We start from the raw sequence: 14,133 nt of genomic DNA on the forward strand, positions 1-14,133 counted from the left end.
ATCCTACTGCCTCTCCCGGTGGTCCTATTCTATCTGTTCATTTTCCTAAAATCCTTATCTGGCCTCTAACTTTCATCCAATTTCTCTAACAACTTGTTTATTCTCAAGTTTCTACTTTTGTCTCTAATAATTCTACCCCCGCCCTCGCTTTCAGTCAGGATTCCAGCCTTTTCATTCTACTGAAACTTCTCTCATTTCCGTTTCTAATTCTCTACTCTCTGCACGCTGCTCTAAACATTCATCCCTCCTTATCCTTTTAGATTTGTCTGCTGCTTTTTATACTGTTGATCACTCTCTTTTACTTTCTTATTTTACCTCCTTTGGGTTCACAGGGTCATTTTATTTCAGTTTCAGTCATACCTATCCCAAAGAACCTTTTCTGCCTCCTCAGCCGGGTCAACATCTGACACCATTTCCCCTTAGCTATGGTGTTCCCCAAGGCTCTGTGCTTGGCCCATTTCTCTTTCTATACCTCCTCATTGGCGGAAGTTATCTCATCTTTTGGTCTTTCTCATCATTTTTACGCAGAAGATACTCAACTTTTGCTATCCTTTTCTTCTTTCACTCCTTAAATTCATATTGAACTCTTGGCATGTCTAGTAGCCATCAATTCCTGGATGACAGAACACTCGTCGGTACTCAGTGCTGCCAAAACTGAGGAAATCTTGTTTGCTTCTAATACTATTTCACCTCATCTTCCTCCTTCTTCAATCTGGTTTCCTCTTTCTCACCTTCCTATCTCTTCTTCTGCCCACAATCTGGGACTTCATTTTGATTTTGAACCATCTTTCATACATCATATCTCACTATCTTCTCGAGCCTGTTTTTTCGCTTATTTAACATCATTTTTTCTCAACATTTCTAGTGTTCTGTTTGGTCTTACTCTCTCTCATCTTGCCCCATTGAAATCAATTGTCAATGTGTCCATTTGTCTTCTCTATCCTCCTTCACCGCGTGATTCTATTATTCCCTCACCTTCTGCTCTTGGTTGGCTTTCCTTTCATTCTCGTCTTAAATTTAATATCCTGTGCTTAGTTTTTAAATCTCTTTGCGGGCCTTGCACCAATCTATCTTTCTTCCCTGGTTTCTTTTTATACTCCAACTCGTTCTCTCTGTACACAGTCTCAATTTCTTTTGGTCGTACCTCGTTCTCCTTGTGCTAAATCCTGTTCCCGTTCTTTCTCTCCGTTAACTCCCTCCCATTGGAATTCGCTTCCACTATCTGCCCGCTCCATCTCTTTATATTCCCTTTTTTCGTTCTTCACTAAAGAATCATCTTCTCGAATCTGATCTACATATCTGAGTGTTTCATTTCGTCATTTTCATTTTATTGTACTGTTTTTATAAACTATGTACAGCGCTTTGGCTTAAAGCTTTATAAATATAAATATCAAATAAAATACAAATACTAATACAAAATTCGAAAGGAGAATACATCAAGGCATATTCAATAGACATGCATTTGTGCATGGCTCACTGCAACCCTTACTTATTTACTAAACTGCAGATGTCTATTAACAATGAGCTGCCTTTTCTTGAGGACCGTCCGTGGAGATTTCAGCCACCTAGACGTGGCCCCAAGTCGTGAGTGAGTCATAGCAAAAAGTTCGAAAACATTGAGACAATAACTAAGCGTAACAAAAACTACATAATTCTGAGAAAAAAAGTTACCAAACACTTTATTAACATTTTCTAAAAAAACACAAACAACTAAACAAGTTAAAAAACGTTTTTATACAAAACTAAAGAATAGACTAGTGATTGTTTAACAGTTGACCAGGTGGAGGTAAGTGAAGGCTGGCATGAAGACTGATAGATCCTTTCATGACTTGCTTCCTAGGACTAATACTACATTCTCTACTGGTACCCAGAACACATTCCATTGGGAGTCACGAGCACAATGAAGAGAGACATTCCTTTTTTTTTACATAGTGGAAATAAGTGATTGTTGACCTTTTCACAGGTTCTTCTAGGCCAGTTGTCTTCAACCCACCGCTCTTCAGATATTCCATACTATGATGCCCATAATCCCTCACCATTGACTATTCTGACCAATACTGATGGGAGTTGTAGTTTGGTGGGGGGTTGTGGGGGGTTTCCCCCAACATATATGTTACAATTGACCTTCACAATTCGGTCAATTGTGAAAAGGTCAATTGTAATTCAAACAGTTGTAAAACGAACAATTTGTATACAACCTTGATACCAGCCCTCCTGATATACACGAGGCCTGTGTGAGAGCTCAGAGATTAATTGAAGTTTTGTATAAGCTGGCAGAGAGCATGTGCTGGACATGAGAGTGAGGTTTGAAGCTTCATTGGTCGGCCTGCTGAGAAGATTGACAGTCGGGGCCTTGTACTCCATGTGAGGCAATTGAGAGAGATTGCTAGTCAGAGGATACTGAAGCCGTCACATCCTACATAAGGATGAGAGAACATCGAACCCCAGACTAGAAGTCTTTGAGGGGCTTCCTGACTTGGGTACCTCTCCCCCTCCTAGTGGCAGAGTTATCAAAGTTGCATTCTGGACCACATATCCAGTTTTCAATGCTCTGTTTCTCACCACAAATTAGGGGAGAGGGTGGCAGACACCAGTAGCAGCGGTTGAGCCATCGGAGGCATCTACAACACTGTAGACATTCAGAGTTCCTTAGTTAATACGAATGATCTACTAACACTAAATAATTTATCTGAAGAATTATTTCTCAGGATTTCAGTGACAGGCAGGAGGCAGGGCTGCGGCTTTGACTGTAAGGGATGGCAGTAAAAAAGGCAGTCTGCAGGTGTGTGCACATCCTAGAGGGACCGAGTGGCAGGCAGCATGGAAGACTGCGCACCTTCTGAAGCCCACCACGTAGACAGCCCTAGGAGAGGATTTTTATACCAAGGGACATCCCCACAAAGACATACACTTAAAAAACAACAGGTTTAGCGAAGGATATACCAGTTCCAAAATGTGTTGTGCATAACTGGCCTGGTGGCAAAAAGACCCCTTGGGAGGCTAACGGTAAACACTGTGTGTAACGCAACCTATTTTCTCCTAGGCACATGTTTCTTAGTCACAAGTAATGACTTCATTGCACATCTGAATGAGCAATCGTTTTGTTGTAGAACTGTGATGTTCTACACATGCCGCAGTATCCAATGTGTAACGATTCCTTGCTGCATCTCAATTTGTTCATACAAAATCAAAGTGGAGGCGTTGTTATTTTCAGATTTAATTGTTAGTTGTAATTAAAGTAATGACAAGGCGGCTGCTTTTCAGCAGCTGTGACCCAGTCCTGTGAGACAGCAAAATGTGTGTGTGTGTGCTGTGTAGAACTAATAAGATTAATGGTCTGGTAATCAAGATGAAGCACAGACAATGGAAAGGCTGACAACCAGTGCAACCGATCCTGCGGAATCTGCCATTTTCTTTTGCCACCTTTCATAGCGGCTTGGCTGCCATAGCTTCCAGGAATACTTGGACCAGCAGAACGTAAATGAGATTTTCTGATCTGCTTTCTTCAAAAGATTGAGGTGGACTTGAGATGGATTTCGTTGAGAAGGACGCAGGGATCTTCAGCGTAGGGGATTTGCGGGTTCCTTTACACTAGCACCACAGGACTGGCCCCCGAATAACGGCACTGGCGGCTCAGCATGCACCCCTCCCCATCACCAGTAAGATCTCCCTCATCTGTGGTATCCATGTCTCCAGGCCCCTACGGTGGCTGATCTGGCATTCTTTGTGTCTAAGAAGAACCTGGGTCAAGGATAGCTTTCAGTACCCAAGGGAAAAGCTAAGAAGGGTACTGTGGGCATATTCGTTACCACGAGGGGCTAGGTTAGTTGCGTATTTTATTTAAAAATAGCACGTTTTTTCCACCTTATCTTCGATACGAAACTCACTGTTTCAATGCATGGCAACAGAAGATTACGAGCACTCCATAGTGTTCCCTGGAACTCCCCTTTATACTGTCAGCTATCTAGTAACCTACACATACTTACTTTAACAGGGAGCTTTATACATACAATGTGAAGTTGTCTTTAAAGAAGGCGTTACAAAGTTGTAAAACTGCATCTATAAAGTTTGCTCGAAAATTACTGCCCGATCACCTTTTGCTGTATTTTGTTAATCATTCTTTACCGTAAAATGCGGGGGGACGGGAGAACCCTGCATCTCCCCTCACCCACTCCCCCACCTCAACTTTCTAGACAACTAACTACAACCCGCCATCCAGGTGTGTTTCTAGGTCTGCAAAAGCTCCAGGGCTGCGCTAATGTCGGGACTGTCAGGACTCAAGGCTAACTAGCCTTTTGGATGTAGCCCCTGAGCTTCTATCCGGGCTACAACCAAAAGACCCAGGACTATCCCCCCCCCCTTAGCAATGTTTTGTCGCCATCTATATTTTTTGCAGTAAAAAAAGTTTTAAAACTGCTGCCAAGTATGACTTGACCAGATGTAAGTCGGACAAAATGGGGAATACCCCGAAACTATGACACCTTGTGAAATTTTAACTGGTCTGTGAAGCTAGTTGAAATGTGTGTGGAAAAACTGGCAGTAACTGATTTATCGCCACTTTTACCACTCCGGCGAATCATGCACTACAGAAAATGGACGCTAATTCCGCTGGGGGAATTAGCACCAGCGGCGTTACCACTGAAACCTGGCGGCAATAGCCCCGGAGGTAATTCTGCCATTGGAATTAGTACCATGAATACAAATGGTAATTTCACTGTATTAGAAATGTAAATACCAGTTAAATACTGCCGAAAATGGGCAGTAATTCCGCCAAAAACAAAGTGCCTTTTAGGTGGAGGTAAGTTCATACAGGTGATGGCAATGAATCCACAGGTACCCCAATGGACTCAGGAAAGGTATGTAAGGGCTTCACCTTTCCCAAACCATGCCGCCACTAGGAGATGGAAATATGGAGATCCAGCATCTCTTGCTCTACATCGAGCTGCAGAGGCAGGCACAGCAGCGGCACATAGAGCAAGCAGCAGAAAGCTGAAGGAGATGGCATGCAAGGAGAGCGCCCATTCCCCCGATTCAGGCCATTACCTTGCAGAGTTGTTGGGCACCGCAATAGTACTCACAAAGACCACCTTAAAGAAGTGCTGGAGCAAGATCCCTCTCTGGGAGTGGCTGACATGGAGCTGACCGAGTCCCCTTCATGGATGTTCTGGAGTTTGAGTGTGATGTCTCTCATCACAATTACCTTGGATGCAGACATGACCTCGGCCAACTCACGCACCCTCTGTGTGTGCCAAACGAGACACTCCAGCTATCCCATTGCCAATCCTTCTGCTCTGCCTCTCCATGTCATTGGGCACCTGCCGTGATGCTCAGAACAGCTTCCTTCATTACAGAGAATAGGGTAGGTGCCAGTGGTCGAAGTGAGTGGGAACGGACGGGAGCGGTGCTCCTATACTTTTTTATTTAGGTTTTACAGCTCCGATACTTTTATTTTAAAAAGAAACCGTTCTGGAATGGGTTCGTTTTAAAATAACAGTGTAGGAAGAGATTGTAACTTGCACTTACAGTGCACTGCACTGAACATTCCCTTAAACTGCAGGCAAATGTGGTTGGGGGTTTGTATTGTGTGGGAGTGGGCAGGGCGATGGGGTTTGTGAGGGGCTGGGCAGGCCTGTAGGGAACATAGCTCCACTACTTCTTTTCTTACACTTCGACCACTGGTAGGTGCTTCTGGCCAATTCTTTGTATGTGCTCCTTTCACTCCTCAATCACATTGAGCCTTTCCGAAATGGCAGTAAGACTTGGTTGCAATACAGGAGTTCTTAATCTTGAGGCTGATCCCTTACTGATGTACTTGCGCCTGCACTTCTGTGTCATAATACTCATTTGTGCCATCAGTGCCCTGCAGATGTTGATATTGTAGTGATTGGCCAGTGGATAAGTGCGAGAGGGTGGTTGGTAAAGGGGAAATGACAGGAAGGTGGGTGGAGTTCTGCTGGTGAATGTCCAGACTTGAACGTATTGGAGTGCGTACATTGGAGAGGTTGACAGGTGCAGGCAGATGAGAGAATGAGGTGGCAATCTCCTCTGCAGCGACTGGAGCTGCCTCCTCATAACTGATGGAAGGATCAGTGGTGGTGGTCATGATGGGGGGTGGAGCTGCCTCTACAAGGCTGTCAGTGGAAGTGGCAGTGTTGATGATGACGGGTGGGCAATACTCAATGGGCCTCATTACGAGTGTGGTGGCCACGGAATGACCGGTGTTGGTAAGGGACTGGCACCGTTCATTCCGGGCTGCCACATTACGAGTCCTGCAGCGGGTCCCACTATGAACGCCTGGCCAGACCAGACGTGCAGAGCGGGACCCGCTAGCAGACCAGAATGCTAACAACGGCCCCGTCATTAACGGGCCCGTTGTTAGCATCCTCCTCATTCCCATTGAGCCCTGAGGGGGCTCAAATGGGAATGGGGACGTACCAGGTCTGGGTCCTGCGAAAGGGAATTACCGGGCCCTCCAAGGTCAGAATGGCCCAGTAAGTCCCCTTTTGCGGGACCCATACCCGGACACGAGTTTGGGGGTAGCCATGCCGCTAAAAACGGCATGGCTACCTCCAAACTCGTAATGAGGCCCAAAGTCTCTTATGATGATAGTGGGCATGTCGCTGGCGGTTGGTGTGGGCACAGCTCTGTGGAGGCAGATTTAGTGGCCACAGGCAAGGAGGTGCCAGTACTTGACTTGTTTTTTTTCTGGCTACTGGTAGAACTGGGATGTGCATCCCTGGAGCGTTGGCCCATATTGGAGATGACAGTCACTGATGTCCTCTACCTCCCCCAAAAGCACTGTACCTTTAAAGTTAACTTTACCCCAACCCTGCCCTTAATTTTAATCAACTTATCCCGATCCCTGCCTTTAATTTAATTAACTAAATCTGACCACATCCCTTGATTTAATTATTTAAGTCCATCCCCATCCCTTAATTTAATTATTTACATCCCAACCATGCCTTAATTTAATTAATTAATTCCAACCCCATCTCTTAATTTAATGAATAAGTTCTGACCCGTCCCTTAATTTACTTCATAAAAACTGACCCTTCCTTAATTTTAACCAACTAACCCGTATGCTATAACTGTCATTGGGCCTCATTACGAGTCTGGCGGTAACCGAGGCGGTAAAACCACCTTGTTACTGCCAGACTCGTATTACCATTCTGCCTCTGTGACTCCCGGAATTACCGGGGCATTACAACCCCGGTGTCCCGGGAATTCCAGAGGCGGAATGGTGTTAATCCCCATCCCCATTGAGTCCTACAGGACTCAATGGGGATGGGGATCATGGAAACACTGGCACCATCTTGTGATGGTGCCAGTGTTTCCTCGTCCGCCTGCAGGCGGGCGGTGTTAAACCCGCCAGGTCAGACCTGGCGGGTTTGACGCCTCCGCCTGCAGGAGTTGTGATCGCCCGGCATGGAAACAACAGTGGTGGCGGGTTTACCACCACCGTTGTTTCCATACTGGGCCAGTTATAATGAGGCCCATTGACTTTTATCCTTTAATAAGAAAAATGAGAACAAAGAAAAACAAAACCCACTGCAACTTCTTCTCCCATCCTAAGACTCTCCCTCAAACCTCTCCTCCACCCTTGATTGGTGTTGCTGGGGGTCAGTCATGTGATCCAGGCAGCACTCCTACTATGTCCAGCCAGGGCAGCCAGCAAAGGGTAGTAGATAAGGTTGATTCCCGTTGTCTGTTTATACGTGCCTGTCCTTGCAGCCCCCGCTATCCAGAGGACCACAAAAAAGAAGGTCAAGCACATCACAATACAATTCGAACCAATTTGGTTCCTGCTGCTTTGAATTTAGCTGCACTAAAATTGTAAATATTTAGTTCACACTGATTTGAACTTAGCAACACGAAAATTGCAGACTTAGTTAACGCTACTTTTGAATATAACCACAATAGAATTGTACTAATTTGGTTCCCACTGCTTTGAATTTAGCTGCATTAAATTGTAATGATTTAGTGAACACTGCTTTTGAATTTAGCCACAATAGAATTGTACTCATTTGATTCCCACTGCTTTAAATTTAGCTGAACTAAAATTGTAATGATTTTGTGAACCCAGCTTTGACCATAGCCACACTAGAATTGCAGTTTTTTAATTGAGTTAATTAATGCTGATTGTGAAATTACCCACCATAGAATTGTACTGATTTAGCGTCTGCTGCTAATTTAGCCACACCTGAATTGTAACGATTCAGTGAACACTGCTTTAGAATTTAGCCACACTCGAATTGTAACCCGTGGCTTTTGAATTTAGCCACACTATAATTGTCATGATTTTATTTACACTGCTTTTGAATTTAGCTGCACTAGAATTGTACTAACTTGGTTCCGGCTTCTTTTGAATTTAAGCAAATTAGAATTTCACCTTCTTAGGTAATGCTGCTTTTAAATGTAGCCACGCCCGAACTGTAGAGTTTTGCCGTCTGTTGCTTTGAATTTAAAATCACTAGGACTGTAATCCTGTCTCTTTTGAATTTAGCCACATTAGAACCCCACAGACTTTATTCGACATGCTTCTGAATTTAGCAACACTAGAACTGTACTGATTTGGCGCCCACTGCTTTGAATTTAGCCACACTACAATTGTACTGATTTAGTTGTTTAGATTCAATTTAGATGTGTGCATCAACAATCCATACACTAGGACCAAAGTAATGATGGGACAATACAGAACGAAGAACCAACAATAAAACTACTCAAATCCCAGAGATCACCTGAAACCAACTAACCACCCTCCCTTCACTTTTCCACACCCTCACTTCTCACATACCACACACACCCAGAGAGTTAGGGAAACAACCCACTAAAAACTAGCAAACCACACACTCCTCTCTAAGCATACTACAAACCCAATACCTGCAGACAACAAAAAACTCAGACACTGGACGCTACCCTTATGGACATAACAAGCTCAGTGCACATACAAAAGCACAACTAGAAAGCTCACACTCACAGACACCAGTTTCTCCAGGTTCTGCACGCATCCATACATGGGCACAAACTCTATCCTATTGCTCCCTCCCTCACTAACAAACCCTACCCACTTTTCTTACAGAGCCACATGACTGCCTGGAGACCATGCAAATTGCAACGGTATGTGGTGTAAATGAACATAACATTCCTGATAAAGACATTTTATGAAAAGGGGTCAGGATGCAAGCCATATGCCTTTTTTCCTGTACAGCTCCCAGCCTACAATATGCACAAGATACTGTTCTTTAACACATGGTTGTCTGTTTTGTGGTAGCTTTGCTGGGCTACTACATGCTGGCTTAATCTAGATAATAAGGCTATCAATAGCATGTGGTGTGTTTGCAGATACTTGCAGTACAGGCCTTTGCAGTCTTCACAACTCTTCCAAAAACACTGAATCAAATGTTGCCTTTCCACACTTGGAAAAGTGTGTATTTGCATGTATTTGCAAACACAAGACTTTTCATAAAGCAGAAAGCTCTGTCTTTGACTGAACACTGCCACACTTTGACTGGAGTAGAATGTCTCCACAAATTAGAATACCATTTTGTCATAAAGTAGATGTGTTAAAGAAGTAATACTGAGAAAAATACAAAACACTGGTTACTAAGGATGTTTTTTTTGAAAAAGTGGAGAACAGAGTCTTTCTGCCATTTACCAATAACAATGCCATCAGAAACTACACATGTATTGCACATTTCTTTTTTACTCAAAATCAAATGTAAACATTGAACAACCAAGCCAACAAAATCAGCACTTTATTTCAAGATACCACACTCAAGACCCATGAGGTGTGTCTGATTCACAATTATTTACTCCCTTCTCAGAAGTCTGAGAGTTTGTTAAAAAGCCACTACAGATGTATTCAAACAAGTTAAACTCATATAGTTTTTCTCTGTGTAGCAGTATGGAGAGAAGAAAAACACATCTTTTATCTCATGCTTTCGCTTTCCTTTCACTTATATATTTCATACTCCACGCCCTTTTAGTTTTCTGTCACCCTTCCCTTTATATCTGAAGGGTTTTTACCCTTTCTATGTCTGCTTACCTTGATCACGTAAGAGTTAATTTAGTGGCCACTACACGTGTATATATGAAACTTAATTTACAAGAAATTCAGCAAATTTTTATTTGGAGTATCTCTTGGCACCAATGTTCTCTACTTGCAATATGGACACACATCTAACATTTCTTTGTTGCAAAGCAAACTAGAAGAATTAGTTAAAATATATAATTCACCTCTAAGAAAGTTCATTAAATTTGATCTAATCTGCAAATCACAGTCCGCTGAGCAATTGAAATATTAGTTTAAGGCAACAAAGAAAAGGAACAAACAAGGCACATCCAAGGTAATTACCTTTGCATGCATTGCACGATTCTGGAAGGCTGTTGCAATAAGATCTGTTGAAGATACAAGCAAAAGTGTGACGCACTATCGGTGTATGCCGCGCTGGCAGAACCGGTGGCCATGAGAATGTAACTCACCTTCAATAGCAGGTGTGTATCTCGCAGTGGTGGCATGCGCGAGCACGCACACCCAATTGTATATATGTCCTTTGCCCTGAGGACCGTGGGCACCGCAGCGTCACGCGCCGAGGCAGCGTGACATCACTGATGCCTCACGTCCCAGACCCCCTGAATGGACAGGGAGGCTGGGAGAGTCAGGGTCGGTAAAGGCAGTGCAAATAAGAATTCTCAATGTAAACGAAAAATATTACATTCTGAGTGACCATATAATGGAAAAACAGAAGCTCTAGATATTAAAGCAGTACCAGCACAATAAACTGAAAGGTTATTGTTATAATCAGAAGTCAAACAGCGCCACACCACAAGAAGTCCATGAAAAAATAAGCATGAAGTACCCAAATTTGTTTTTATAAAACTAAAAATACAAAATTCATAAATATACAAAAAACATAAATAAAGATTGTGCCCACATAAATTATAGTCACACAGTGAATTAAATCAATTGTTCAGTTCCGGAGCACCATGTAGGTACCAATGGTTAGTATCAAATGTAACACAAATAGTTGATCTCCTCATTCATGCCTTTGGGTGTGAGGGTTCCAAGGTGATCAATCCAAAAGGTTTCCCTGTGATCAAGTCTTTTACTAATATTTTCATGTGGGTTGTACCTTGTCACGACTTCAAGGATTTGGAAACTTAATTGGTATAAGTCATGTTTTTTCTCCAGCCAGTGTCTGGCTACAGAGGAGGTCAAGTTTTGGTTCCTGATACATGACCTGTGCTCATTCCACCTGATATTATCTGACCTCTTGGATTGCCCATTGTAGTACAGTCCACATGGGCATTTATTTGCTTAGATAATGTTGGGGGTATCGCACGTGGCATAATCTCTTAATTTAATTTTCTCTCCAACATACACCATTACTAGCTGAGCGTTTGTTAAACTTCATTGTGGTGTAAAATGACGATCATATTTGCATCTGTGGACAAAATCTGCTTGTGAAGCCAGTGCAGAGGATTATTCCAGACTGATTTGAACAGGATATGGCCCCAATCTCTCTCCCGTATTGTGATGTACGTTTTAACAAAGATTTCTTCAGAGCTTGATTTCCTAAGCTTTAATGTGTTATATAGCATATTGTAGCTGTATATATGCAAAATGAAAACCATTTTGTTTAAGCTCTATGATTTCTGACTGATGAACAGCAATGTGTGCACAAAGTTATTACAACTCTGTTCTTATGGACTAAACGCAATTTATCCTTTAACATTTTTTAAAAAACATGCAGTCTCCAAGAGGGGGAGAATTCACAAATAATGAGTTCATTCTAAATGTGGTTTAAGATTGCACCATTTTCCAAACTAGAAATTAGGATTTTCACATGAATCATACCCAATTATGCCTTATTTGACAACTTTTGAATATTTCCTCTTACATCAAAATACAATGTATTTAGGGCTTTGACAATCCTCCAGATATAATTTGCATATTCATCTATGACAAATGTTTTGCAGATTCTTCAAATAAATTGCCCATGCATAGCAATGAAAATCACAATATGACATCTCCTGTATGTTTAGATTCTACCATTTTAGTTTAGCTATTCCTAGCTGCCGCCCCATCACAGGTAAATGAAGTTACCATCTTTACAATTGTACTAAAGAAGAAGTGAGGCAGCAGCAACAGGGACACTGTTAAAAAAGAAAAATATACCTTCGTTGAATCATCTTTTTTACACTTTTCATCCTGTCTATTGGAGGTATTGCAAGGCTTATTCAGTTCTACAATTGATTTGTTTTCAAATCCTAGCAACCTTAGAAGGTTCTCTTTCATAAAAGTTGGCCAATTGGTCATACACCTTTTTACTAAATATCAAAAAGAGTCTCTGTTTGTAGGTATTCAAACCTAGTACTTCATGTTCCATGAAATGAATTCTCACTTACTCTCATTTACCCTGCAGTAGATATAGCAAAGAAACTGTCAATTATAGTTTAGTTTAGCTAATTCTTCAGGAAGTTGAGTCCATCAGTGGAATACAGTAAGATTTCATCCACATACACTTTTAAGTTCTGTTCTTCCAGGCCCACATCATATCCCTGAAGGGTGATTTTGGGTCTGAATATCTGAGTAAGCTGCTCTATTAAAGATGTAGAAAGGAATATGGTCACAACTGCCTATTGAGTCATTTTGAACAGTTAACTCATCTGACTATCGATCACGACTGTGGTGTTTTGGCTCCTACAAAATAAGTCTGATATTAGTAACAGCAATTTCAGGTTACATCATATTTTGTTTTATTCAGGGCCACTTTCTCTTCAGAATGTATGAATTAAACATTGTACTTCATATTATACTCGTCTGTAAGTAAAAAAATGCTGCACTCCAAAAGGCCAACTGGTGCATGCGCTTACGGCCCTACATGTTGATGTTAAAGCTAGCTTCTGGCTCCCCAGACATCTTATATCCCCATCTCAAAATGTGAGGCAGAGAGAGTACATTTATTTAACCCCTCTAACTACGCCAAGCAGGTGCTGAATGATGTATGATTTACTTTTGCCAACCACCATCCTTCGGAGGTAATTCCTCTGATGAACCTTCTGTTGGGAGATTTTGATACTGCTTGTCCAGACATTGCGTTCTATGTTGAAGGTGTTACCGGTATCACACTCCTGGAGAATAAATTGACTTCATTGGGGTCTGATTAAATTGTAAGTAATGAAAACATTTTGATAATGCACAATGTCAGAACAATTAATTGAAATAGTCCCTGTAAATCCCTGAAAACCGGATGCATGGTGTGTTGACATTTTTAATTATTACCTTCCTGCCAAGGAGTACTGAAAGATTAGAATTGTTTAACACATTTCAGATATTCAGCCATTTAAGATTGATCCTGACAAAATGGTCTTCTGCCTTAAGAGTTGCGCTGACTATACAAACTAGTAATCTTTGGCAAATGCCTTGCTGGAAGCTAGTAGGAACTTGAAATGCTAAAATGGCCAACTATTTACAAAGATAATAACTATCCCTTTTTAATTTATGATATTTTACAAAACCTTGAAAACATTTTAGGAGATGCTCTTGCTTGCCAACGAGGCTAACTAGATTATTATGTTGTAACAATCATTATTAAATGTTATCTATCTACCAGCATATTTCTGAAAGGGGGCAACAAAAATCCTAATCGTAATCCTTGGTTTGATAAAGATTGGCATCAGCAAAAATAAATGTGCGTACTGCACTATCAAATAATGCTCATAATCAAGACATAGGGGGAATGTAGAATTTAAGGAAATACAATTGTTCTATGGGAGGTGGTTTATAGAAACAATGAAAGAGGCAAAGAAAGAGGCAAAGAAAGAGCTTGGAATGGGTTAATCTTAACAGCTAACTCTCACACTAATGTTTTAGTCTTGACAGTGAACAAATTAGGGATATGAAAAATGTTTTCCCAGAGTGTCAGATATTATCGTAAAAGAATCTGAAATCCATTTTTACAAGTTATAACGCAGGTTAACAGCTAGATGTTGTTTTGGATAACCTAAATGTAAGCAAAGATTTATCATCATACAAACTATTCCTTATGGCCTTAAGAGAGATAATGGGCTTCATTAAGAGTTTGGTGGTAATTCAGTGGTAAATCCACTGAATTACAGGCAAACTGACCA

This window comes from Ambystoma mexicanum, chromosome 6q, assembly GCF_040938575.1.
Source record: "Ambystoma mexicanum isolate Mex_15411 chromosome 6q, UKY_AmexF1_1, whole genome shotgun sequence".
NCBI classification, from domain to species: Eukaryota; Metazoa; Chordata; class Amphibia; order Caudata; family Ambystomatidae; genus Ambystoma; species Ambystoma mexicanum.